At 43.8% G+C, this 24,206-nt stretch overlaps 1 long non-coding RNA gene across 1 annotated transcript; it reads left to right on the top strand.

Moving 5' to 3' along the window:
* The first annotated feature begins 1,421 nt into the window (after window positions 1–1,421).
* On the top strand, window positions 1,422–22,767 carry LOC135518953 (uncharacterized). Its single transcript, XR_010452237.1, has 3 exons — window positions 1,422–1,504; window positions 21,855–21,979; window positions 22,210–22,767. It is a non-coding gene; the product is annotated as an uncharacterized LOC135518953 (long non-coding RNA).
* Window positions 22,768–24,206: the final 1,439 nt, after the last annotated feature.

The following is a 24,206-nucleotide window of genomic DNA, read 5'->3' as shown; positions in this document are numbered from 1 at the left end:
CAGAACACTGCTGTATGTTCCATGGATCTATATGGGTGTCCTTATCAAAGTAGAATCAGAACACTGCTGTATGTTCCATGGATCTATATGGGTGTTCTTATCAAAGTAGAATCAGAACACTGCTGTATGTTCCATGGATCTGTATGGGTGTTCTTATCAAAGTAGAATCAGAACACTGCTGTATGTTCCATGGATCTATATGGGTGTTCTTATCAAAGTAGAATCAGAACACTGCTGTATGTTCCATGGATCTATATGGGTGTTCTTATCAAAGTAGAATCAGAACACTGCTGTATGTTCCATGGATCTATATGGGTGTCCTTATCAAAGTAGAATCAGAACACTGCTGTATGTTCCATGGATCTATATGGGTGTTCTTATCAAAGTAGAATCAGAACACTGCTGTATGTTCCATGGATCTATATGGGTGTCCTTATCAAAGTAGACTCAGAACACTGCTGTATGTTCCATGGATCTATATGGGTGTTCCTGTGCATAGTCAGCAGGGTAAACCTCTGCTAGTACACTGAATGCAGGGTTCATCACCTTACATGTTCTGTCAGGTGTCCCACACTGTGACATGGCCTGTGACGTTAACATGGTGAACATGTCTTTGACTATAAAAGGAGAGAGAAGACGGCTGAGAAGACGGCTTTTGAAAGTGGAGTCGACAAGACCACATCCTGCCATGTGTGGGAGATGAGATGAGTAGTGTGTGTGTGTGTGTGCGCGTGTGTGTGTGCGTGTGTGTGTGCGTGTGTGTGTGTGTGCGTGTGTGTGTGTGTGCGTGTGTGTGTGTGTGTGTGTGTGTGTGTGTGTGTGTGTGTGTGTGTGTGTGTGTGTGTGTGTGCGTGCTTGCGTGCGTGCGTGTGTGTATGTGTGTGTGTGTGTGTGCGTGCGTGCGTGCGTGCGTGTGTGTGTTTGCGTGCGTGTGTGTGTGTGTGTGTGTGTGTGTGTGTGTGTGTGTGTGTGTGTGATTGTAGCAACTACAGTGACTGGTGTTAAATTAAAGGCCATAGGCATAGACCATAGAGGATGAAATAGATCAACAGTGCTCAGTTACGGGTTGAGTGTTGGGATCTAACACTAAATAAAACAGTGCTGAATTATTTATTTCTGTCCAGCTTCATTGTCTACAATTGGCATAGCTTTTTGGTTCTGCTGTGTGCAATTAATATGATGTCAGAATTACCATTGACTGTTGTTCCTCGTAGATCAAGCACCTTATCCATGGAACCCCCTCAAAGCAGAAACGCATTTACACAAGGATCAGTTTTCACTTACAATGATGTCAATGACAATGTCTTTAGGCCTACTGCTATTAGGAGCCTCATCATGTAAACTGGGCCTGATGTTTTTTTAACGTGTCTTTCATCACAGTGTGTTACGATGGGGATGTGGCTGGGCTGGGGACAGTGCTGCTACAGGGACAGGGAGAGGATGAACTCTGTAACAACAGATGTAACCTTGGGAACATCCGAAAAGGATTCTGGCTGAGCACTGAGTATGTCCACCAGTGACTGACTGGAGTTTCCAGTAACGCTCTTCACTGTAGTATGTCTACGATGTGTCCACCAGTGACTAACTGGAGTTAATTTAATTTAATTACATTTTGCAGTAGCTTGGTGGTAGTTGAACTAAATAAAAAATCTTGGTAATGTTTTCAATAGTTAATTACTTTTCCCCCCCATGTAGCAGTGTAGCAAACTACTGGAACTACACACTACTGTTTTAACATGTAGAGGTGTAGCCAACTACTGAACTACACACTACTGTCTTACCATGTAGCTAACTACTGGAACTACACACTACTATTTTACCATGTAGCGGTGTAGCTAACTACTGGAACTACACACTACTGTTTTACCATGTAGCGGTGTGGCTAACTACTGGAACTACACACTACTGTTTTACCATGTAGCTAACTACTGGAACTACACACTACTGTTTTACCATGTAGCGGTGTAGCTAACTACTGGAACTACACAATACTGTTTTGCCATGTAGCCTGTAGCTAACTACTGGAACTACACACTACTGTTTTACCATGTAGCGGTGTAGCTAACTACTGGAACTACACACTACTGTTTTACCATGTAGCGGTGTAGCTAACTACTGGAACTACACACTACTGTTTTACCATGTAGCGGTATAGCTTACTACTGGAACTACACACTACTATTTTACCATGTAGCGGTGTAGCTTACTACTGGAACTACACACTACTGTTTTACCATGTAGCGGTGTGGCTAACTACTGGAACTACACACTACTGTTTTACCATGTAGCGGTGTAGCTAACTATTGGAACTACACACTACTGTTTTACCATGTAGCGGTGTAGCTAACTACTGGAACTACACACTACTGTTTTACCATGTAGCGGTGTGGCTAACTACTGGAACTACAACACTACTGTTTTACCATGTAGCGGTGTGGCTAACTACTGGAACTACACACTACTGTTTTACCATGTAGCGGTGTGGCTAACTACTGGAACTACACACTACTGTTTTACCATGTAGCGGTGTGGCTAACTACTGGAACTACACACTACTGTTTTACCATGTAGCGGTGTGGCTAACTACTGGAACTACACACTACTGTTTTACCATGTAGCGGTGTGGCTAACTACTGGAACTACACACTACTGTTTTACCATGTAGCGGTGTGGCTAACTACTGGAACTACACACTACTGTTTTACCATGTAGCGGTGTGGCTAAGTACTGGAACTACACACTACTGTTTTACCATGTAGCGGTGTGGCTAACTACTGGAACTACACACTACTGTTTTACCATGTAGCGGTGTGGCTAACTACTGGAACTACACACTACTGTTTTACCATGTAGCGGTGTAGCTAACTACTGGAACTACACACTACTGTTTTACCATGTAGCGGTGTGGCTAACTACTGGAACTACACACTACTGTTTTACCATGTAGTGGTGTAGCTAACTACTGGAACTACACACTACTGTTTTACCATGTAGCTAACTACTGGAACTACACACTACTGTTTTACCATGTAGCAGTGTAGCTAACTACTGGAACTACACACTACTGTTTTACCATGTAGCGGTGAGGCTAACTACTGGAACTACACACTACTGTTTTACCATGTAGCTAACTACTGGAACTACACACTACTGTTTTACCATGTAGCAGTGTAGCTAACTACTGGAACTACACACTACTGTTTTACCATGTAGCGGTGTAGCTAACTACTGAAACTACACACTACTGTTTTACCATGTAGCGGTGTAGCTAACTACTGGAACTACACACTACTGTTTTACCATGTAGCTGTGTAGCTTACTACTGGAACTACACACTACTGTTTTAACATGTAGAGGTGTAGCCAACTACTGAACTACACACTACTGTTTTACCATGTAGCTAACTACTGGAACTACACACTACTGTTTTAACATGTAGAGGTGTAGCCAACTACTGAACTACACACTACTCTTTTACCATGTAGCTAACTACTGGAACTACACACTACTGTTTTACCATGTAGCGGTGTAGCTAACTACTGGAACTACACACTACTGTTTTACCATGTAGCTAACTACTGGAACTACACACTACTGTTTTACCATGTAGCGGTGTAGCTAACTACTGGAACTACACAATACTATTTTACCATGTAGCGGTGTAGCTAACTACTGGAACTACACACTACTGTTTTACCATGTAGCGGTGTAGCTAACTACTGGAACTACACACTACTGTTTTACCATGTAGCGGTATAGCTAACTACTGGAACTACACACTACTATTTTACCATGTAGCGGTGTAGCTTACTACTGGAACTACACACTACTGTTTTAACATTTAGAGGTGTAGCCAACTACTGGAACTACACACTACTGTTTTACCATGTAGCGGTGTAGCTAACTACTGGAACTACACACTACTGTTTTACCATGTAGCGGTGTGGCTAACTACTGGAACTACACACTACTGTTTTACCATGTAGCGGTGTGGCTAACTACTGGAACTACACACTACTGTTTTACCATGTAGCGGTGTAGCTAACTACTGGAACTACACACTACTGTTTTACCATGTAGTGGTGTGGCTAACTACTGGAACTACACACTACTGTTTTACCATGTAGCTGTGTGGCTAACTACTGGAACTACACACTACTGTTTACCATGTAGCGGTGTGGCTAACTACTGGAACTACACACTACTGTTTTACCATGTAGCGGTGTGGCTAACTACTGGAACTACACACTACTGTTTTACCATGTAGCGGTGTGGCTAACTACTGGATCTACACACTACTGTTTTACCATGTAGCGGTGTGGCTAACTACTGGAACTACACACTACTGTTTTACCATGTAGCGGTGTGGCTAACTACTGGAACTACACACTACTGTTTTACCATGTAGCGGTGTGGCTAACTACTGGATTTACACACTACTGTTTTACCATGTAGCGGTGTGGCTAACTACTGGAACTACACACTACTGTTTTACCATGTAGCGGTGTGGCTAACTACTGGATTTACACACTACTGTTTTACCATGTAGCGGTGTGGCTAACTACTGGATTTACACACTACTGTTTTACCATGTAGCGGTGTGGCTAACTACTGGAACTACACACTACTGTTTTACCATGTAGCGGTGTGGCTAACTACTGGAACTACACACTACTGTTTTACCATGTAGCTGTGTGGCTAACTACTGGAACTACACACTACTGTTTTACCATGTAGCGGTGTAGCTAACTACTGGAACTACACACTACTGTTTTACCATGTAGCGGTGTGGCTAACTACTGGAACTACACACTACTGTTTTACCATGTAGCGGTGTGGCTAACTACTGGAACTACACACTACTGTTTTACCATGTAGCGGTGTGGCTAACTACTGGAACTACACACTACTGTTTTACCATGTAGCGGTGTGGCTAACTACTGGAACTACACACTACTGTTTTACCATGTAGCGGTGTGGCTAACTACTGGAACTACACACTACTGTTTTACCATGTAGCGGTGTGGCTAACTACTGGAACTACACACTACTGTTTTACCATGTAGCGGTGTGGCTAACTACTGGAACTACACACTACTGTTTTACCATGTAGCGGTGTAGCTAACTACTGGAACTACACACTACTGTTTTACCATGTAGCGGTGTGGCTAACTACTGGAACTACACACTACTGTTTTACCATGTAGCGGTGTGGCTAACTACTGGAACTACACACTACTGTTTTACCATGTAGCGGTGTGGCTAACTACTGGAACTACACACTACTGTTTTAACATGTAGAGGTGTAGCCAACTACTGGAACTACACACTACTGTTTTACCATGTAGCGGTGTGGCTAACTACTGGAACTACACACTACTGTTTTACCATGTAGCGGTGTAGCTAACTACTGGAACTACACACTACTGTTTTACCATGTAGCGGTGTGGCTAACTACTGGAACTACACACTACTGTTTTACCATGTAGCGGTGTGGCTAACTACTGGAACTACACACTACTGTTTTACCATGTAGCGGTGTGGCTAACTACTGGAACTACACACTACTGTTTTACCATGTAGCGGTGTGGCTAACTACTGGAACTACACACTACTGTTTTTGCAACAACAAAAGATTGGGTGAAGACGGCTAGAATTCCTTTCTTTGTCGGTATCAGACCTGCCTCATTCATAGTTGTTGTGTTTAAAAGGCCAAATTACACATTGTGTTAACATCTGACTCCACAGTGATCTATCTGTTGTTGGAATGTGTAGTCTATGACGGTTCAGATTTAGACATGATAATTCATCACAATGTAGTTTGGATGCAGTGAACTACTTTTTCCAACTAATTTAATTCAGTAAACTATATTTTTCATAATGGCCAGCTTTAGTGTATCTTAACTTCTTCCAGAGTGAAGTAATTGGCAGATTGGTAAACTATATTTTCAGAGTAGCTTCCCCAACACTGCTGGTGGTATACAGTAGTTTCAGATTGTGCTTTGTTGGTTGTACTCACAGTCACAGTTACATTTGGCTTGCGTCAGCTGTAACTTTCTTTCGTCCATAGTTGCGATCACATTTGTCTTTGCATTTTTCAGTCAGGTCATCAAGCCAAGGTGTCGTGAACCTCAACCGAACACATCTGTTAAAGGCCATAGGTCAAGTTAAACCATGAACATCTCTTGTCCTCACGTCTTAATGGCTTTAGGCCTATCCATGATTCTAACAGGCACTGGAACTCAGTCATGCAGTGAGTCAGACCGCAGGGTTTGACTGGCAGCTAGCCTCTCCATGAGATCAGGGAGCTACTCTCACTCCGCTATTTCTGGTGTGACGGGCTAAACACTCGTTGGCTGGACACCTGCCGTTATCTGCTCATTAATTTTCCAACAAACACTATTGTGCCATGTTATTAGCGGGTGCTTGATGACGATACTCGGGCAGGCCCTCCCTGGAGTTTTGTAGCATGTCTGTCCATTACTTATTCATTCTGGTTGGCTAATGGTGGCTCATTAGCTCTGTCATAGTCACAGACAAGCCAGCTCATTCCGTTCACTTCCAGGATTCTTGTCCTGAGAGCCTGGTCCATTGAGGCAATAGAGGAAGCTGTAGAGTTATAGATCTTATGACTGTATACTGTACCTACATATGTAGGATCTTAAATTGATCAGTTTGCTACAAAAGGAAAATAATTATGAAGCAACAGGAAATGTGAATTATTATGTGAATTCAGGAAAATAATTTGCAGGGGTTGATACAAATTCTCAGAAACAAAAGAGTGATCAAATTAAGATCCCCCATCTGTAAGTGTGTGTCAGTGTTTCACATTGTGAAATTATATGTCATGTGAACTGAAAAAAGATCAAGATTGCAGTTATTGGATAATAGTATCTCATGTCTGCTCCCAAAAACCTTAATTCTTCAGTTTGATCCACAAAACTCCATGTTTGATCCACAAAACTCCAAGAGCTCTCATTAGCTGTGCCTTCAGCCAGTGTTGTGTTAGGATGTAGAGCTCTCATTGGCTGTGCCTTCAGCCAGCGTTGTGTTAGGATGAAGAGCTCTCATTGGCTGTGCCTTCAGCCAGTGTTGTGTTAGGATGTAGAGCTCTCATTGGCTGTGCCTTCAGCCAGTGTTGTGTTAGGATGTAGAGCTCTCATTAGCTGTGCCTTCAGCCAGTGTTGTGTTAGGATGTAGAGCTCTCATTGGCTGTGCCTTATTTTCCTCTCTGAGAGACATGTACTCTCACTAGACTAGACCCCACAAGAGTGAAACACATCAACCTAGGCCAATGTGGCTACTCTGAATCCCCTGCAAAGCTAAGACGTGTTGTATTCGTTCTCCTGCAGCTATTCAGGTATTCCAGTTGAGCTTCAGGGTTAGATATTTGAGGAATGTGCTATTTGTTTTCTGTGTTTAATCACCAACCCCTACCACTGTCCATGGTGATGAGAGACCTCAGATCCCCTTGAGTCAAATGAGCCTGGATTTTACCCCAGGCCTCTGCCAAGCAATTTCCCTTTCCTCTCCAATAACCAACGTTGGCTCAAATGAAAGCTGTGTCCTTTGAATTAAGGTGTGTCTTTCCCCTTAGCAGATGTTATCAAGCTAATCAGGAAAAAGAAGACACAAATGTGACAAGACCTTTCAGTGTAACCTTTGAATTGTCCTTTTCTAACTATTAGTGTTTGGAGATCTAATACACATTCCAGATATCCCACAGTACATACCACTTGGTCCTCTGGTGAGGGTGAGTCATTCCTGAGTAGCTCTCTTAGCTGCACTTCCTTGAAGCTTTCACAAGAGCTAACTCCCCTTATATCAACTACTTTGCACTTAGGCTTATGCATCAGGGTAGGGTCAAGACACAGTAATATGTTTTAACTAACGGCTCATATCAGGAGAATAAAATTCTTCACAGTGTTTTGGGTCATGTCTCGTCTTGTTTTGGGTCATGTCTGTACCATCGAAGGGTAAAGCCGCATTAACTAACCATGTCTATTGGGAGAACAACACATATCAGTAGTCTTAAGAAACTGGGACAGGAAGTGAGACATATTGGCATAGATGAACAGTAGCTCACTTTCCGTTCATGTCAACAAGAGCGTATGGCTCAAATGACTGCAGTCAGTTTGACCCCTTAACCAGGTCAGGTCCTAAGGGTCAAAGTTGAGGGCTTCAAGCCTTGAGCTAGTTTTCCCTCATAGATATAGTAGACATGACATTTTTCTATTTTTTTTAATTTAACCTTTATTTAACTAGGCGAGTCAGTTAAGTACAAATTCTTACTTACAATGACAGTCTATGTGACTCCCAATCACGGCCGGATGTGATAAAGCCTGGAATCGAACCAGGGTGTCTGTAGTAACACCTCGAGCACTGAGATGCATTGCCTTTGACCGCTGTGGCACTCGGGAGTCCAATGCTGAACTGATGCTGTAGCAATACAAACTACATTGATTCAATATCAATATCCGGTACTGAATATGAAGCTTGCCCTAAATTACCCAAATGTTTGGTCAAAAAATGTGAGCGTACACAATGGCTCAGGACAGGGTCGTTGTCTAGGGGTTCATAAGCCTTTGAGTCAGTGAAAACGAGAACGACCACATTTAATTTCCTGTTTCAAGTCCTATTGGATAATGTGACAAGACCCAGAGCCAACTGAACAATAGAAAATATCCAGGTTATTGATAGCTTTAAATTCCGCTGCAAGGATATGACCTCACACAGCATTTCTGAAGATTTTCGTTTAACAATAAGCATCCTACAGCAACACTTCCTCGTTGAGAGAATCATTCTTGTCAACATGTATGAAAATCTGTACGATTCATCTCAAACTTTTGTGAAACATCACAAGAAGTATTCGTATTCAACATTTTGTGTTGAAAGTTAGTAAAAAAAGAGCTTCCATTTGAGGACTCCCACATAGAGCTGGTGTGGAACCCCCACAGATTCCTCTGAACTGGTGCCCTATGTGGACAGGAAGGAGCCAGCTATGAAGGGAACAGAAACACGTTACAAAGAGAGGAAGACAGAAGACAAAGTGCAAAAGAGGCTTTGTCTGAAGAGCTCGAACAGGCTTAGGAAGAACAGACACACAAACTCACACACTGCATTGGAAGTTGATTTGTAGTAAGATTCAGATTGTAGCCTACTTTTTTACAGCATTGGCAACTAGTTACCTTATTTCACGACGGACAGGCTTTACACTACAATAATATATCCACAGGAGTTGGTCTTCAGCATGCTAAAAGTTGATACTGTAGTATTTTTATTTATTTTACTAGGCAAGTCAGTTAAGAACTAACTCTTATTTTCAATGACGGCCTAGGAACAGTGGGTTAACTGCCTGTACGACAGATTTGTACCTGGTCAGCTCGGGGATTTGAACTTGCAACCTTCCAGTTACCAGTCCAACGCTCTAACCACTAGGCTACACTGCCGTATGATGACCCCACAACCTTACAGATCCTCACAATGCATTTTGATTAGGATCCATCCCTGTGTTAGGGCCAAAACTACAGACAAGCTGTCTCTGGCCTAGAGCCTGTAGGTCTAATACTACAGACAAGCTGTATCTGGCCTAGAGCCTGTAGGTCTAATACTACAGACAAGCTGTATCTGGCCTAGAGGCTGTAGGACTAACACTACAGACAAGCTGTCTCTGGCCTAGAGCCTGTAGGACTAATACTACAGACAAGCTGTCTCTGGCCTAGAGGCTGTAGGACTAATACTACAGACAAGCTGTCTCTGGCCTAGAGCCTGTAGGTCTAATACTACAGACAAGCTGTATCTGGCCTAGAGCCTGTAGGTCTAATACTACAGACAAGCTGTATCTAGCCTTGAGGCAGTAGGACTAATACTGCCAGACAAGCTGTATCTGGCCTAGAGGCAGTAGGACTAATACTGCCAGACAAGCTGTATCTGGCCTAGAGGCTAGAGGACTAATGCTGCCAGACAAGCTGTATCTGGCCTAGAGGCAGTAGGACTAATACTGCCAGACAAGCTGTATCTGGCCTAGAGCCTGTAGGACAATACTACAGACAAGCTGTCTCTGGCCTAGAGTCTGTAGCACTAATACTACAGACAAGCTGTATCTGGCCTAGAGTCTGTAGGACTAATACTACAGACAAGCTGTATCTGGCCTAGAGGCTGTAGGACTAATACTGCCTAGACAAACTGTATCTGGCCTAGAGGCTGTAGGACTAATACTACAGACAAGCTGTCTCTGGCCTAGAGGCTGTAGGACTAATACTACAGACAAGCTGTCTCTGGCCTAGAGCCTGTAGGTCTAATACTACAGACAAGCTGTATCTAGCCTTGAGGCAGTAGGACTAATACTGCCAGACAAGCTGTATCTGGCCTAGAGGCAGTAGGACTAATACTGCCAGACAAGCTGTATCTGGCCTAGAGGCAGTAGGACTAATACTGCCAGACAAGCTGTATCTGGCCTAGAGGCAGTAGGACTAATACTGCCAGACAAGCTGTATCTGGCCTAGAGCCTGTAGGACTAATACTACAGACAAGCTGTATCTGGCCTAGAGGCAGTAGGACTAATACTGCCAGACAAGCTGTATCTGGCCTAGAGGCAAGAGGACTAATGCTGCCAGACAAGCTGTATCTGGCCTAGAGGCAGTAGGACTAATACTGCCAGACAAGCTGTATCTGGCCTAGAGGCTGTAGGACTAATACTGCCAGACAAGCTGTATCTGGCCTAGAGCCTGTAGGACTAATACTACAGACAAGCTGTATCTGGCCTAGAGCCTGTAGGACTAATACTACAGACAAGCTGTATCTGGCCTAGAGCCTGTAGGACTAATACTACAGACAAGCTGTATCTGGCCTAGAGTCTGTAGGACTAATCCTGCCAGACAAGCTTTAGAAGCAGCGAGGAGTAACAGATAAGAACATTCCTCTGACGGTTCTCATCAAGCCTTCTGAAGCCACTACAGGGTTTTAAACTTATCTATGGAATGTAGTAATACATGGAATCTCTACTGTGGCTGTCCTGAGAAGATAAACATCTCATCACTTTTGGGGCTTTTTGCACAGAATTCTTGTTTGTCTTCTTTCCTTATACTCCCAGGGCCAGAGATTGTTCTGGGTATACAGTACCCGACAGCTACACAGGGCATAGTGGATGCTTGTTGCAGACGGTATCGTACCTAACCCAACCTCAAATCTCTACACTGAGCTGCTTTTGAACAAGGGAGGAAATGTACATTGAGAAACATGACTGCCATGAATAGCATATAGTCCTGTAAATGCAATGTAATTCTATGTCTGACGCTTGGGTAGGTTAGAGCACACACAGCATACTTGTCGACAACAAGGCCCAGATGTTACTGTAGCAGGAGTCTTGCCGTCAGCATGAATCTCCTGCTGTTAAAACCACTTCCTGCCTATGCTACCTGGCAGTGTTCTTACTCACAAACCATGAATGAAAACAACACGCACACTGGAATTGTATTTGTAGAGCTAAGGTAGTTGAACTACTCTTTGTACCAAGTTAATATTTGTTGTTTTAGGTCTCTCTTCATGTAGTGTTGTGTTGTCTATCTTGTCGTGATGTGTGTTTTACCCTATACTTTCATTTAATTTATTTTTATTTTTAATCCCAGCCCCCATTTCTGCAGGAGGCCTTTTGCCTTTTGGTAGGCCGTTGTTGTAAATAAGAATTTGTTCTTAACTGACTTGCCTAGTTAAATAAAGGTAAAATAAATAACAAATACATAAATTGCCTTGATGACAGCTTTGCACACGCTTGGGATCTTCTCAACCAGCTTCACCGGGAATGCTTTTCCAACCGTCTTAAAGGAGTTCCCACATATGCTTATCCGGTGTCCTGTGTGATTTTAAGTATGCTCTCTTTAATTCTCTCTTTCTCTCTTTCTTCCTCTCTCTCGGAGGACCTGAGCCCTAGGACCATGCCTCAGGACTACCTGGCATGATGACTCCTTGCTGTCCCCAGTCCACCTGGTCGTGCTGCTCCAGTTTCAACTTTTCTGTCTGCGGCTATGGAACCCTGACCTGTTCACAAGACATGCTACCTGTCCCAGACCTATTATTTGACCATGCTGGTCATTTATGAACATTTGAACATCTTGGCCATGTTCTGTTATAATCTCCACCCGGCACAGCCAGAAGAGTACTGGCCACCCCTCATAGCCTGGTTCCTCTATAGGTTTCTTCCTAGGTTTTGGCCTTTCCAGGGAGTTTTTCCTAGCCAACGTGCTTCAACACCTGCTTGCTGTTTGGGGTTTTAGGCTGGGTTTCTGTACAGCACTTTGAGATATCAGCTGATGTACGAAGGGCTATATAAATACATTTGATTTGATATGCTGAGCACTTGTTGGCTGCTTTTCTTTCACTCTGCGTTCCACCTCATCCCAAACCATCTCAATTTGGTTGTCGGGTGATTGTGGATGCCAGGACATCTGATGCAGCACTCCATCATTCTCCTTCTTGGTCAAATAGCCCTTACACAGCCTGGAGGTGTGTTGGTCATTGTCCTGTTGAAAAACAAATTATTTTCCCACTAAGATCAAACCAGATGGGATGGCTTTTCACTGCAGAAATCTGTGGTAATGCTAGTTAAGTGTGCCTTGAATTCTACATGAATCATGACAGTGTCACCAGCAAAGCACCCCCACACCATCACGCCTCCTCCTCCATGTTTCACGGTGGGAACCACACATGCGGAGATCATCCGTTCACCTACTCTGCTTCTCACAATTGGAACCAAGCATCTCAAATTTAGGATCATCCAAACAAAGGACAGTTTTCCACCGGTCTAATGTCCGTCGCTCGTGTTTCTTCTTCTTAATGTCCGTCGCTCGTGTTTCTTGGCCCAAGCAAGTCTCTTCTTCATATCGGTGTCCTTTAGTAGTGGTTTCTTTGCCACATTTAGACCATGAAGGCCTGATTCATGCAGTCTCCTCTTAGCAGTTCATTTTACATGAACTCGCTGAAGCATTATCTGAAGCTGGTAACTTTAATGAGGTAACTCTGGGTCTTCCTTTCCTGTGGCGGTCCTCATGAGAGCTAGTTTCATCACTAGCGCTTGATGGTTTTTGCGACTGAATTTGAAGAAACTTTCAAACTTCTTGATAAAGACTAGCCGGGTAGTCATGATGTTATTGTTGTGTTTTGGAGGACTGACTGCACATTTTATCTTTAGACTGTAGTATCTCCAAATCCAGCCAGAACCAGAACATAAACAAGCGGTAACATGATTGCTGTACAGCCACAAGACTATATGCGTGTGTTACCTTTATTTAACTAGGCAAGTCAGTTAAGAACAAATTCTTATTTTCAATGACGGCCTGGGAACAGTGGGTTAACTGCCTTGTTCAGGGGCAGAATGACAGCTCGTCATTGTCAGCTCGAGGATTCGATCTAGCAACCTTTCGTTTACTAGTCCAACGCTCTAACCTCAAGGCTACACTGCCGCCCCATGGACTCTTCTCATGGTGGGATGACAAACACTGTAGACTGTTAAAGAAGACTGGTGTGATGGATTAGAGCCTGTATTACACTGTAGACTGTTAAAGAAGACTGGTGTGATGAATTAGAGCATGTATGACAATGTGAACTGTTAAATTTGACTGGTGTGATGGATTAGAGCCTGTAATTGGGAAATGGGAAACTAACACTGTGGACTGTTAAAGATGACTGGTGTGATGGATTCGAGCCTGTAAAGATGACTGGTGTGATGGATTCGAGCCTGTAAAGATGACTGGTGTGATGGATTCGAGCCTGTAAAGATGACTGGTGTGATGGATTCGAGCCTGTAAAGATGACTGGTGTGATGGATTCGAGCCTGTAAAGATGACTGGTGTGATGGATTCGAGCCTGTAAAGATGACTGGTGTGATGGATTCGAGCCTGTAAAGATGACTGGTGTGATGGATTAGAGCCTGTATAACACTGTAGACTGTTAAAGATGACTGATGTGATGCATCAGAGCCTGGAAAGATGACTAGTGTGATGGATTAGAGCCTGTAAAGATGACTGGTGTGATGGATTAGAGCCTGTAAAAGGAACATGAGAAGTGTGCATGACTGCTGAAGTGGAAGGGAGTGGATGTGATGGCACTTAAGGGACCTCGGAGGGTTTGTTAACGGCACTTCCTGTGCTGTTCTGGCTCAATGACAAGTTGAACATCAGACTTTAACATTAAGCACTAGAGCAAAGGAAGAGTGGATCTTACCCAACTGAAAAGAGCCTTAATTGGCCCTAAATCTGTCATAGAAATAATGTTTTTCACATAAATAGTTAACAAGAATAACTATTGGGCACACATAACACACCATTTCATGGAAAAAACACATGGTGGTCATTTTGTTTTGTGGCTTTTAACAAGTACTGTTCAAAACTGTTCCAATCGATTCTGTATCAAAGTTATGCATGCTTCCTGTTGTGTGCTCAGAGAGGTAGACAAAGCTGCAGCCGTGTAGATTACCCCACAGGGCTCCGGTCAATGTTGCAGTGTAGCTCTGCTGCACGAGGGCGATACTGAGCCCAACGGGAGGCCAATTCTTTCATTTCTCGATTTCTCGATATAACTTTTGAAAATGCAGAAGACATTAGCATTTCGCCATTTGAACTTGTGACTATGACTTAGGGATAATTGCTTAAACACGAGCCCAAAACAAACACATTTAAAGGGTATTGCTTTATTTGAATAGTCCAGCTGTAGCAATTCAACTATCTACGAACCCTAACCGTAGCTCTAGCAATAACCCTAACCTTAATCATTATCCTAAACCTTACCCTAACTCTACCTTAACCATTATCCTAACCCTTACCCTAACCCTAACTCAACCTTAACCATTATCCTAACCCTAACCCTAACCCTAACTCAACCTTAACCTTAACCCTAACCCTTACCCTAACTCAACCTTAACCATTATCCTAACCCTTACCCTAACCCTAACTTAACCTTAACCATTATCCTAACCCTTACCTGAACCCTAACTCTACCTTAACCATTATCCTAACCCTCACCCTAACCCTAACTCAACCTTAACCATTATCCTAAACCTTACCCTAACTCTACCTTAACCATTATCCTAACCCTTACCCTAACCCTAACTCAACCTTAACCATTATCCTAACCCTTACCCTAACCCTAACTCTACCTTAACCATTATCCTAACCCTTACCCTAACTCAACCTTAACCATTATCCTAAACCTTAACCATTATCCTAACCCTTCCCTAACCGTAACCATTATCCTAACCCTTACTCTAACCCTTACCCTAACCCTAACTCAACCTTAACCATTATCCTAACCCTTACCCTAACCTTAACCTAACCCTTACCCTAACCCTAACTCAACCTTAACCATTATCCTAACCCTAACCCTTACCCTAACCCTAACTCAACTGTAACCATTATCCTAACCCTTACCCTAACTCAACCTTAACCATTATCCTAACCCTTATCCTAACCTTAACTCAACCTTAATCCTTTTTCTAAACCTTATCCTAACCCTAAACAGTAACCTTTGCAAGCAGTTGCTTATCAATATACTGTAGTCAGTTGCTTATCAACACATAGTTTGTTGATAGTATGACCATCTGTTGGCATGGTAACCCTCACACCTACAGTGTCATGTTATCTGATGTATTCATTCAGGAGTCATGGGGCAGTGCTGTCCACATATTGTCAACCACTGAGGCCACAATATTCTCAACAATGTCAACTTTAGCACCAAGGCAAAGCAATAATTCAAGGTTTGTTTTTCCTGTTCAAAGTTAGCATTCATCCTTAGATTTACCTTCATTCAATCCAACTCTTTAAGAACAAGCTTTCACTCTCTTTCTCTGCATTTCACCCTTAGCTTTGATTTTATGATCCATGTCAAGTCACCCCCCCCCTCCTCTCTTCCCCCCAAACACACATACCCCTGATACAGATGTCAGATAGTTGAAGATAATTATTATTATTTTTTTAATTTTACCTTTATTTAACCAGGCAAGTCAGTTAAGAACACATTCTTATTTTCAATGACGGCCTGGGAACAGTGGGTTAACTGCCTGTTCAGTGGCAGAACGGCAGATTTGTACCTTGTCAGCTCAGGGGTTTGAACTCACAACCTTGCGGTTACTAGTCCAACGCTCTAACCACCTCTCTACCGATGGGCCTCAGAATGTCCCTCTGCTGTCTCTACCGATGGGCCTCAGAATGTCCCTCTGCTGTCTTTACCCATGGGCCTCAGAATGTCCCTCTGCTGTCTTTACCCATGGGCCTCAGAATGTCCCTCTGCTGTCTCTACCGATGGGCCTCAGAATGTCCCTCTGCTGTCTTTACCCATGGGCCTCAGAATGTCCCTCTGCTGTCTTTACCCATGGGCCTCAGAATGCCCCTCTGCTGTCTCTACCCATGGGCCTCAGAATGTCCCTCTCCTGTCTCTACCGATGGGCCTCAGAATGTCCCTCTCCTGTCTCTACCGATGGGCCTCAGAATGTCCCTCTCCTGTCTCTACCCATGGGCCTCAGAATGTCCCTCCGTATTCTCTACCCATGGGCCTCAGAATGTCCCTCTGCTGTCTCTACCCATGGGCCTCAGAATGTCCCTCCGTATTCTCTACCCATGGGCCTCAGAATGTCCCTCTGCTGTCTTTACCCATGGGCCTCAGAATGTCCCTCTGCTGTCTTTACCCATGGGACTCAGAATGTCCCTCCGTATTCTCTACCCATGGGCCTCAGAATGTCCCTCTGCTGTCTTTACCCATGGGCCTCAGAATGTCCCTCTGCTGTCTTTACCCATGGGCCTCAGAATGTCCCTCTGCTGTCTTTACCCATGGGCCTCAGAATGTCCCTCTGCTGTCTTTACCCATGGGCCTCAGAATGTCCCCCTGCTGTCTTTACCCATGGGCCTCAGAATGCCCCTCTGCTGTCTCTACCCATGGGCCTCAGAATGTCCCTCCGTATTCTCTACCCATGGGCCTCAGAATGTCCCTCTGCTGTCTTTACCCATGGGCCTCAGAATGTCCCTCTGCTGTCTTTACCCATGGGCCTCAGAATGTCCCTCCGTATTCTCTACCCATGGGCCTCAGAATGTCCCTCTGCTGTCTTTACCCATGGGCCTCAGAATGTCCCTCTGCTGTCTTTACCCATGGGCATCAGAATGTCCCTACGTATTCTCTACCCATGGGCCTCAGAATGTCCCTCTGCTGTCTTTACCCATGGGCCTCAGAATGTCCCTCTGCTGTCTTTACCCATGGGCCTCAGAATGTCCCTCTGCTGTCTCTACCCATGGGCCTCAGAATGTCCCTCCGTATTCTCTACCCATGGGCCTCAGAATGTCCCTCTGCTGCCTTTACCCATGGGCCTCAGAATGTCCCTCTGCTGTCTTTACCCATGGGCCTCAGATTGTCCCTCTGCTGTCTCTACCCATGGGCCTCAGAATGTCCCTCCGTATTCTTTACCCATGGGCCTCAGAATGTCCCTCTGCTGTCTTTACCCATGGGCCTCAGAATGCCCCTCTGCTGTCTCTACCCATGGGCCTCAGAATGTCCCTCTGCTGTCTCTACCCATGGGCCTCAGAATGTCCCTCTGCTGTCTCTACCCATGGGCCTCAGAATGTCCCTCTGCTGTCTCTACCCATGGGCCTCAGAATGTCCCTCTGCTGTCTCTACCCATGGGCCTCAGAATGTCCCTCTGCTGTCTCTACCCATGGGCCTCAGAATGTCCCTCTGCTGTCTCTACCCATGGGCCTCAGAATGTCCCTCTGCTGTCTCTACCCATGGGCCTCAGAATGTCCCTCTGCTGTCTTTACCCATGGGCCTCAGAATGTCCCTCCCTATTCTCTACCCATGGGCCTCAGAATGTCCCTCTGCTGTCTTTACCCATGGGCCTCAGAATGTCCCTCCGTATTCTCTACCCATGGGCCTCAGAATGTCCCTCTGCTGTCTTTACCCATGGGTCTCAGAATGTCCCTCTGCTGTCTCTACCCATGGGCCTCAGAATGTCCCTCCGTATTCTCTACCCATGGGCCTCAGAATGTCCCTCTGCTGTCTTTACCCATGGGCCTCAGAATGTCCCTCTGCTGTCTCTACCCATGGGCCTCAGAATGTCCCTCTGCTGTCTCTACCCATGGGCCTCAGAATGTCCCTCTGCTGTCTCTACCCATGGGCCTCAGAATGTCCCTCTGCTGTCTCTACCCATGGGCCTCAGAATGCCCCTCTGCTGTCTTTACCCATGGGCCTCAGAATGCCCCTCTGCTGTCTTTACCCATGGGCCTCAGAATGTCCCTCTGCTGTCTCTACCCATGGGCCTCAGAATGTCCCTCTGCTGTCTCTACCCATGGGCCTCAGAATGTCCCTCTGCTGTCTCTACACATGGGCCTCAGAATGCCCCTCTGCTGTCTTTACCCATGGGCCTCAGAATGTCCCTCTGCTGTCTCTACCCATGGGCCTCAGAATGTCCCTCTGCTGTCTCTACCCATGGGCCTCAGAATGTCCCTCTGCTGTCTTTACCCATGGGCCTCAGAATGTCCCTCCGTATTCTCTACCCATGGGCCTCAGAATGTCCCTCCGTATTCTCTACCCATGGGCCTCAGAATGTCCCTCTGCTGTCTTTACCCATGGGCCTCAGAATGTCCCTCCGTATTCTCTACCCATGGGCCTCAGAATGTCCCTCCGTATTCTCTACCCATGGGCCTCAGAATGTCCCTCTGCTGTCTTTACCCATGGGCCTCAGAATGTCCCTCTGCTGTCTCTACCCATGGGCTTCAGAATGTCCCTCTGCTGTCTTTACCCATGGGCCTCAGAATGTCCCTCTGCTGTCTCTACCCATGGGCCTCAGAAGGTCCCTCTGCTGTCTCTACCCATGGGCCTCAGAAGGTCCCTCTGCTGTCTCTTCACTAGTCCTGTATTAGTGGACCAATATAGCCGCATGTAGCGCATGCAAAACAAAAGTCTGCCACTACCGAGTTCTGAGTGTGACCTCACTCTGTCCTTGCACACAAAGCTACAGAGGGAGATTGCCATCGCAGTATGTCAGGGCCTGTTTACCAATGTGTATTCCTAATGGCTGTGTCCAACAAGCCTCTAATGTTGCAGAGACACTGTGTTGGTACTGACCTGTCAGACAGGGATTTCATGTGTTGAGCAATCTCTGCCTGTTTGCGTTTGGCTTTAGTGTGCATGTCCTGCCATGTTCTGACGAGCTGGGGGAGGACGGGCTGGGGGAGGAGTTGTAACTGTGCATGAGTAAGTGGGGAGTGTGTGTGTAAGTGTGCGTGCGTGCCTGCGTGAGTGTGTGTGTGTGTGTGCCAGGTTCACAGCTGGAGTGCTACTGCTCTCAGCAGGGCAAATTTCCTTCAGATGAAAGGTTGCATGCAAATGTCACTTTGCACCAGCTGCATCTCTCTCAGTTCAACAAGGGAATGTCTGCTTGGCTCATCTGATGAAGACTCCACTGGCAATAGTTGATTGGCTCATCTGATGAAGACTCCACTGGCAATAGCTGATTGGCTCATCTGATGAAGACTCCACTGGCAATAGCTGATTTCCAAGGAATATTTCTCCCAAAGGAATTCCACAGTACTACAGCAGCCTTTATCGTGGTTGTAGCCAAGTGGTTAGAGCGTTGGACTAGTAACCGGAAGGTTGCAAGATCAAATCCCCGAACAAGGTACAAGTCTGTCGTTCTGCCCCTGAACAGGCAGTTAACCCACTGTTCCCAGGCCGCCATTGAAAATAAGAATTTGTTCTTAACTGACTTGCCTGGTAAAATAAAAAAATCTGCAGCAGACTTTAACACTGTTTGAGAGCATTCTTCTGTACGGTAGATAGAAACCACTTCCATCTTTTTAAGACTTCTAGCAGGTTACAAACCAAAGTTTAGCCCACTTTCAACAGTCTTATGTGAGTAGCCCTAAGGAAACAGGTCTGACACCGACATCTTACTCAGTCAGAATTCCCTTTGTCCCTTTGTGTTGCTGCCATGCTATGTTGTTGTCTTAGTGTAGTGTTGTGTTGTCTCTCTTGTCGTGATGTGTGTTTTGTCCTATTTTTTTAAATCCCAGCTCCCGTTCCCGCAGGAGACCGTCATTGTATATAAGAATTTGTTCATAACTGACTTGCCTATACAGTATATAACAGTATATAACTTGACTCATTTAGATTAATTTCTGCAATAGGAGCTGGAGTAAACTCCCAGAGGCTTGATAGCTGGACAGTATGTATGATAACGCTCAGGAAACAGAAACACTGCCTTCAGACATGAATAAAGTTGATACAATGACAACAACATGGAATCATTTTTTATTTTTATTTTTTTTATTTCACCTTTATTTAACCAGGTAGGCTAGTTGAGAACATGTTCTCATTTGCAACTGCGACCTGGCCAAGATAAAGCAAAGCAGTGTGACACAGACAACAACACAGAGTTACACATGGAGTAAACAATAAACAAGCCAATAACACAATAAACAAGTCAATGACACAGTAGAAAAAATACAGTCTATATACTGTACAGTGTGTGCAAAACGCATGAGGAGGTAAGGCAAAAAATAGGCCATAGGAGTGAATAATTACAATTTAGCAGATTACCACTGGAGTGATAGATGAGCAGATGATGATGTGCAAGTAGAGATACTGGTGTTCAAAAGAGCAGAAAAGTAAATAAAATAAAAACAGTATGGGGATGAGGTAGGTAGATTGGGTGGGCTATTTACAGATGGACTATGTACTGCTGCAGTGAGCTGCTCAGATAGTTGATGTTTAAAGTTGGTGAGGGAGAAAAAAGTCTCCATCATAAACTGTACTGCTCTCCCATCCTTAAGAAGTCCTTTTCCAGTGTTTCACACCTCCTCCTTGGTGCACAGGATCAGTGTTTGTCACTCAAACCATTCAGAAACAGGCTACCTTTGTGTGTGGACAGACCCAATAGAGAAACAGACAAATTCCTCTACAGGAAAAAAACATTTTTTTCCCTCCCACGTCCTAATATGGGCATGGGCGTCAGTCCACAGTGAGATAGCTGTGTGATCACATCACCGTCTGGGAAAAAAACACTGAAAGAAATCACTTGGAAATACCAACTTTTGGACCATAGTATGAAATATATGGAGTCTTTTTACACGTTGACTTGACATTGTAAAATATTATTCAAAATATGCGTAAATTCCAGTAGCCACAGTGATTGTGTATGCTTTAGTAAAACCTTATTAGATTACATGTAAATGCACTGTTGAATATTTGATCAAAGGTGCAGTGTATTCTCTGGTGAGCTGGAGGCAGTTGTTGGGAACTGTTTGACTTCTCTGCTCATTCTGGACCTTTGGGGAAAAGGATTGTGGGAGTAGCTTCCTGTGAGAGGAAGCTCTGTTGGCCTGTAATAGTCTATTCTTTATATTCCCTTGCAGCCTACAGAGAATTAACCAACAGCTTGGGGAGGTCTCTCTGCCTTTATGTCATCCTCATGGCCCTGTTATTACCAAGCCAAACAAAACATAATAACCGGCTATCAAATTATGAAATAACTGTGTTGAGCATTCCTTAGCTGTGCAACACCTGAGTATCAAATGCTGCACACAAAGATGTTGGTAGTAAACAAGGTGGCATTAGGCTGAATCATGTGATTCAAAGAATAAATTGATCCACTTTCAGTACAGTTTTTATAACAAGGGTCAAAAAGTAGTCTAATACAAATGAATGTAGCCATTACTCTTGAATATATAAAGAAGGTTGAACATAAATCAGAATACATAGCACTGTCATTTTATTATAGTCTCTGTGACATACTCTATGTTGTCAGCCAGTCAATGAATATGTGAATTGTCCTGGCCTTTTTGTGTGGTACGACCCTTGACATGGTGCTGATGGTTTCACAGCAGTAGTACGAGTCAGCGTTTGGATCGAGGAGAGCTGGAACTGATTCAGAAGCACCCTCTCATGCTGAGTGCTCTCATCTCATGCAGCTAGTTATCCACTTCCCCTGGGCAAGGGCTTTTCACTGGTAGGAGTTAATTGTTTATTTCTTCTTCTAAAAACCCTCTGATCAATTAACCAGTGCACTGAGCGAGACAGAAATCTATTGCGCATACAGTACATTAGAATGTTTGGCTGGAATGTTACTCACCGACAAAAAACACACATTTCCCATGCGTTACTAATCACGTGAGGACTGAACTAGTTTTAAGAAAAATCTATAAAATAACAGTAATCTTAATAGGATGTGTTTTCTAGGACCGTCTGTCAGGACAGGAATAGGACTATCCAGGACACCTACAGCACCCGGTGTTCACAGGAAGGCCCAAGAAGATCATCAAGGACCTCAGCCATCCGAGCCACGGTCTCTTCACCATGCTACTAGAAGGTGAAGGCAGTACAGCTGCATCAACGCTGGGACCGAGAGACTGAGAAACAGCTTCCAGTTCCTGTCATCCTATATAACTACTGCTGTCCACTTCATATGTATCTACTGTATTCTAGTTCATCCTATATAACTACTGCTGTCCACTTCATATGTATCTACTGTATTCTAGTTCATCCTATATAACTACTGCTGTCCACTTCATATGTATCTACTGTATTCTAGTCAAGGATCATCCTATATAACTACTGCTGTCCACTTCATATGTATCTACTGTATTCTAGTTCATCCTATATAACTACTGCTGTCCACTTCATATGTATCTACTGTATTCTAGTCAAGGATCATCCTATATAACTACTGCTGTCCACTTCATATGTATCTACTGTATTCTAGTTCATCCTATATAACTACTGCTGTCCACTTCATATGTATCTACTGTATTGTAGTCAAGGTTCATCCTATATAACTACTGCTGTCCACTTCATATGTATCTACTGTATTCTAGTTCATCCTATATAACTACTGCTGTCCACTTCATATGTATCTACTGTATTGTAGTTCATCCTATATAACTACTGCTGTCCACTTCATATGTATCTACTGTATTGTAGTTCATCCTATATAACTACTGCTGTCCACTTCATATGTATCTACTGTATTCTAGTTCATCCTATATAACTACTGCTGTCCACTTCATATGTATCTACTGTATTCTAGTTCATCCTATATAACTACTGCTGTCCACTTCATATGTATCTACTGTATTCTAGTCAAGGATCATCCTATATAACTACTGCTGTCCACTTCATATGTATCTACTGTATTCTAGTTCATCCTATATAACTACTGCTGTCCACTTCATATGTATCTACTGTATTGTAGTTCATCCTATATAACTACTGCTGTCCACTTCATATGTATCTACTGTATTGTAGTTCATCCTATATAACTACTGCTGTCCACTTCATATGTATCTACTGTATTCTAGTCAAGGATCATCCTATATAACTACTGCTGTCCACTTCATATGTATCTACTGTATTCTAGTTCATCCTATATAACTACTGCTGTCCACTTCATATGTATCTACTGTATTCTAGTTCATCCTATATAACTACTGCTGTATACACCTTTTCTATTCATATAATGTCTAACATATCTATACACACCATTATATACATAGACATGTACATTCCGGACTCGGACATTGCTCGTTCTGATGTTTCTTAATTTCTTTATTTAGATTTAGGGTATTTATGTATATTTGTTTTGCATTAGCCCTGTTGGCGCTAGAAACATCAGCATTTCGCTGCACCTGCGATAAACATCTGCAGAAATAAAATTTAAAAAAGTTGATTTGATTTCAGTAAAATTTCAGGACTCTTTCCCACCCCTTGCCCATTGATTGGGTTAATCATTGATGAGGCCAGTCTAACTAGTACAACTAGAGGTGTTGCCCTAATTATCCAATTTAAATAAATATAGATATATTTAACCTTTATTTAACTTGACCGTGTCTCCACTTTCAATGACTACAGTGCAGTGACTGTACTGTGAATACCACTCATGTTCAACAAATGTTAATTAGCTAATGTTGATCATTATCAAATTGTGGTAGGCTAAAAGGAGACAAGAATAGCTTTGTGTTGTTGAGACAGTGTCCTTGAGAAACCTGCTTTTCCCATGAAATACAGCCCAGATGGAAACCCACACTCGAACCATAAACAAACATGGGCTCTCTGGGTTTCCCATGCATGTAGATAAAGCCATCTGCCTATAAACAACTACTGAAGCCAACAGTTAACCTCTCTGCTAATTTTAGTTTCATAACCATCCTAATTACTCATCAATGGATGAATGTCTTTGG

The sequence above is a fragment of the Oncorhynchus masou genome, chromosome 29 (assembly GCF_036934945.1).
Source record: "Oncorhynchus masou masou isolate Uvic2021 chromosome 29, UVic_Omas_1.1, whole genome shotgun sequence".
NCBI classification, from domain to species: domain Eukaryota; kingdom Metazoa; phylum Chordata; class Actinopteri; order Salmoniformes; family Salmonidae; genus Oncorhynchus; species Oncorhynchus masou.
Note: the sequence above shows the minus strand (reverse complement) of the source record. Positions and strands in the feature narration are given on the sequence as shown.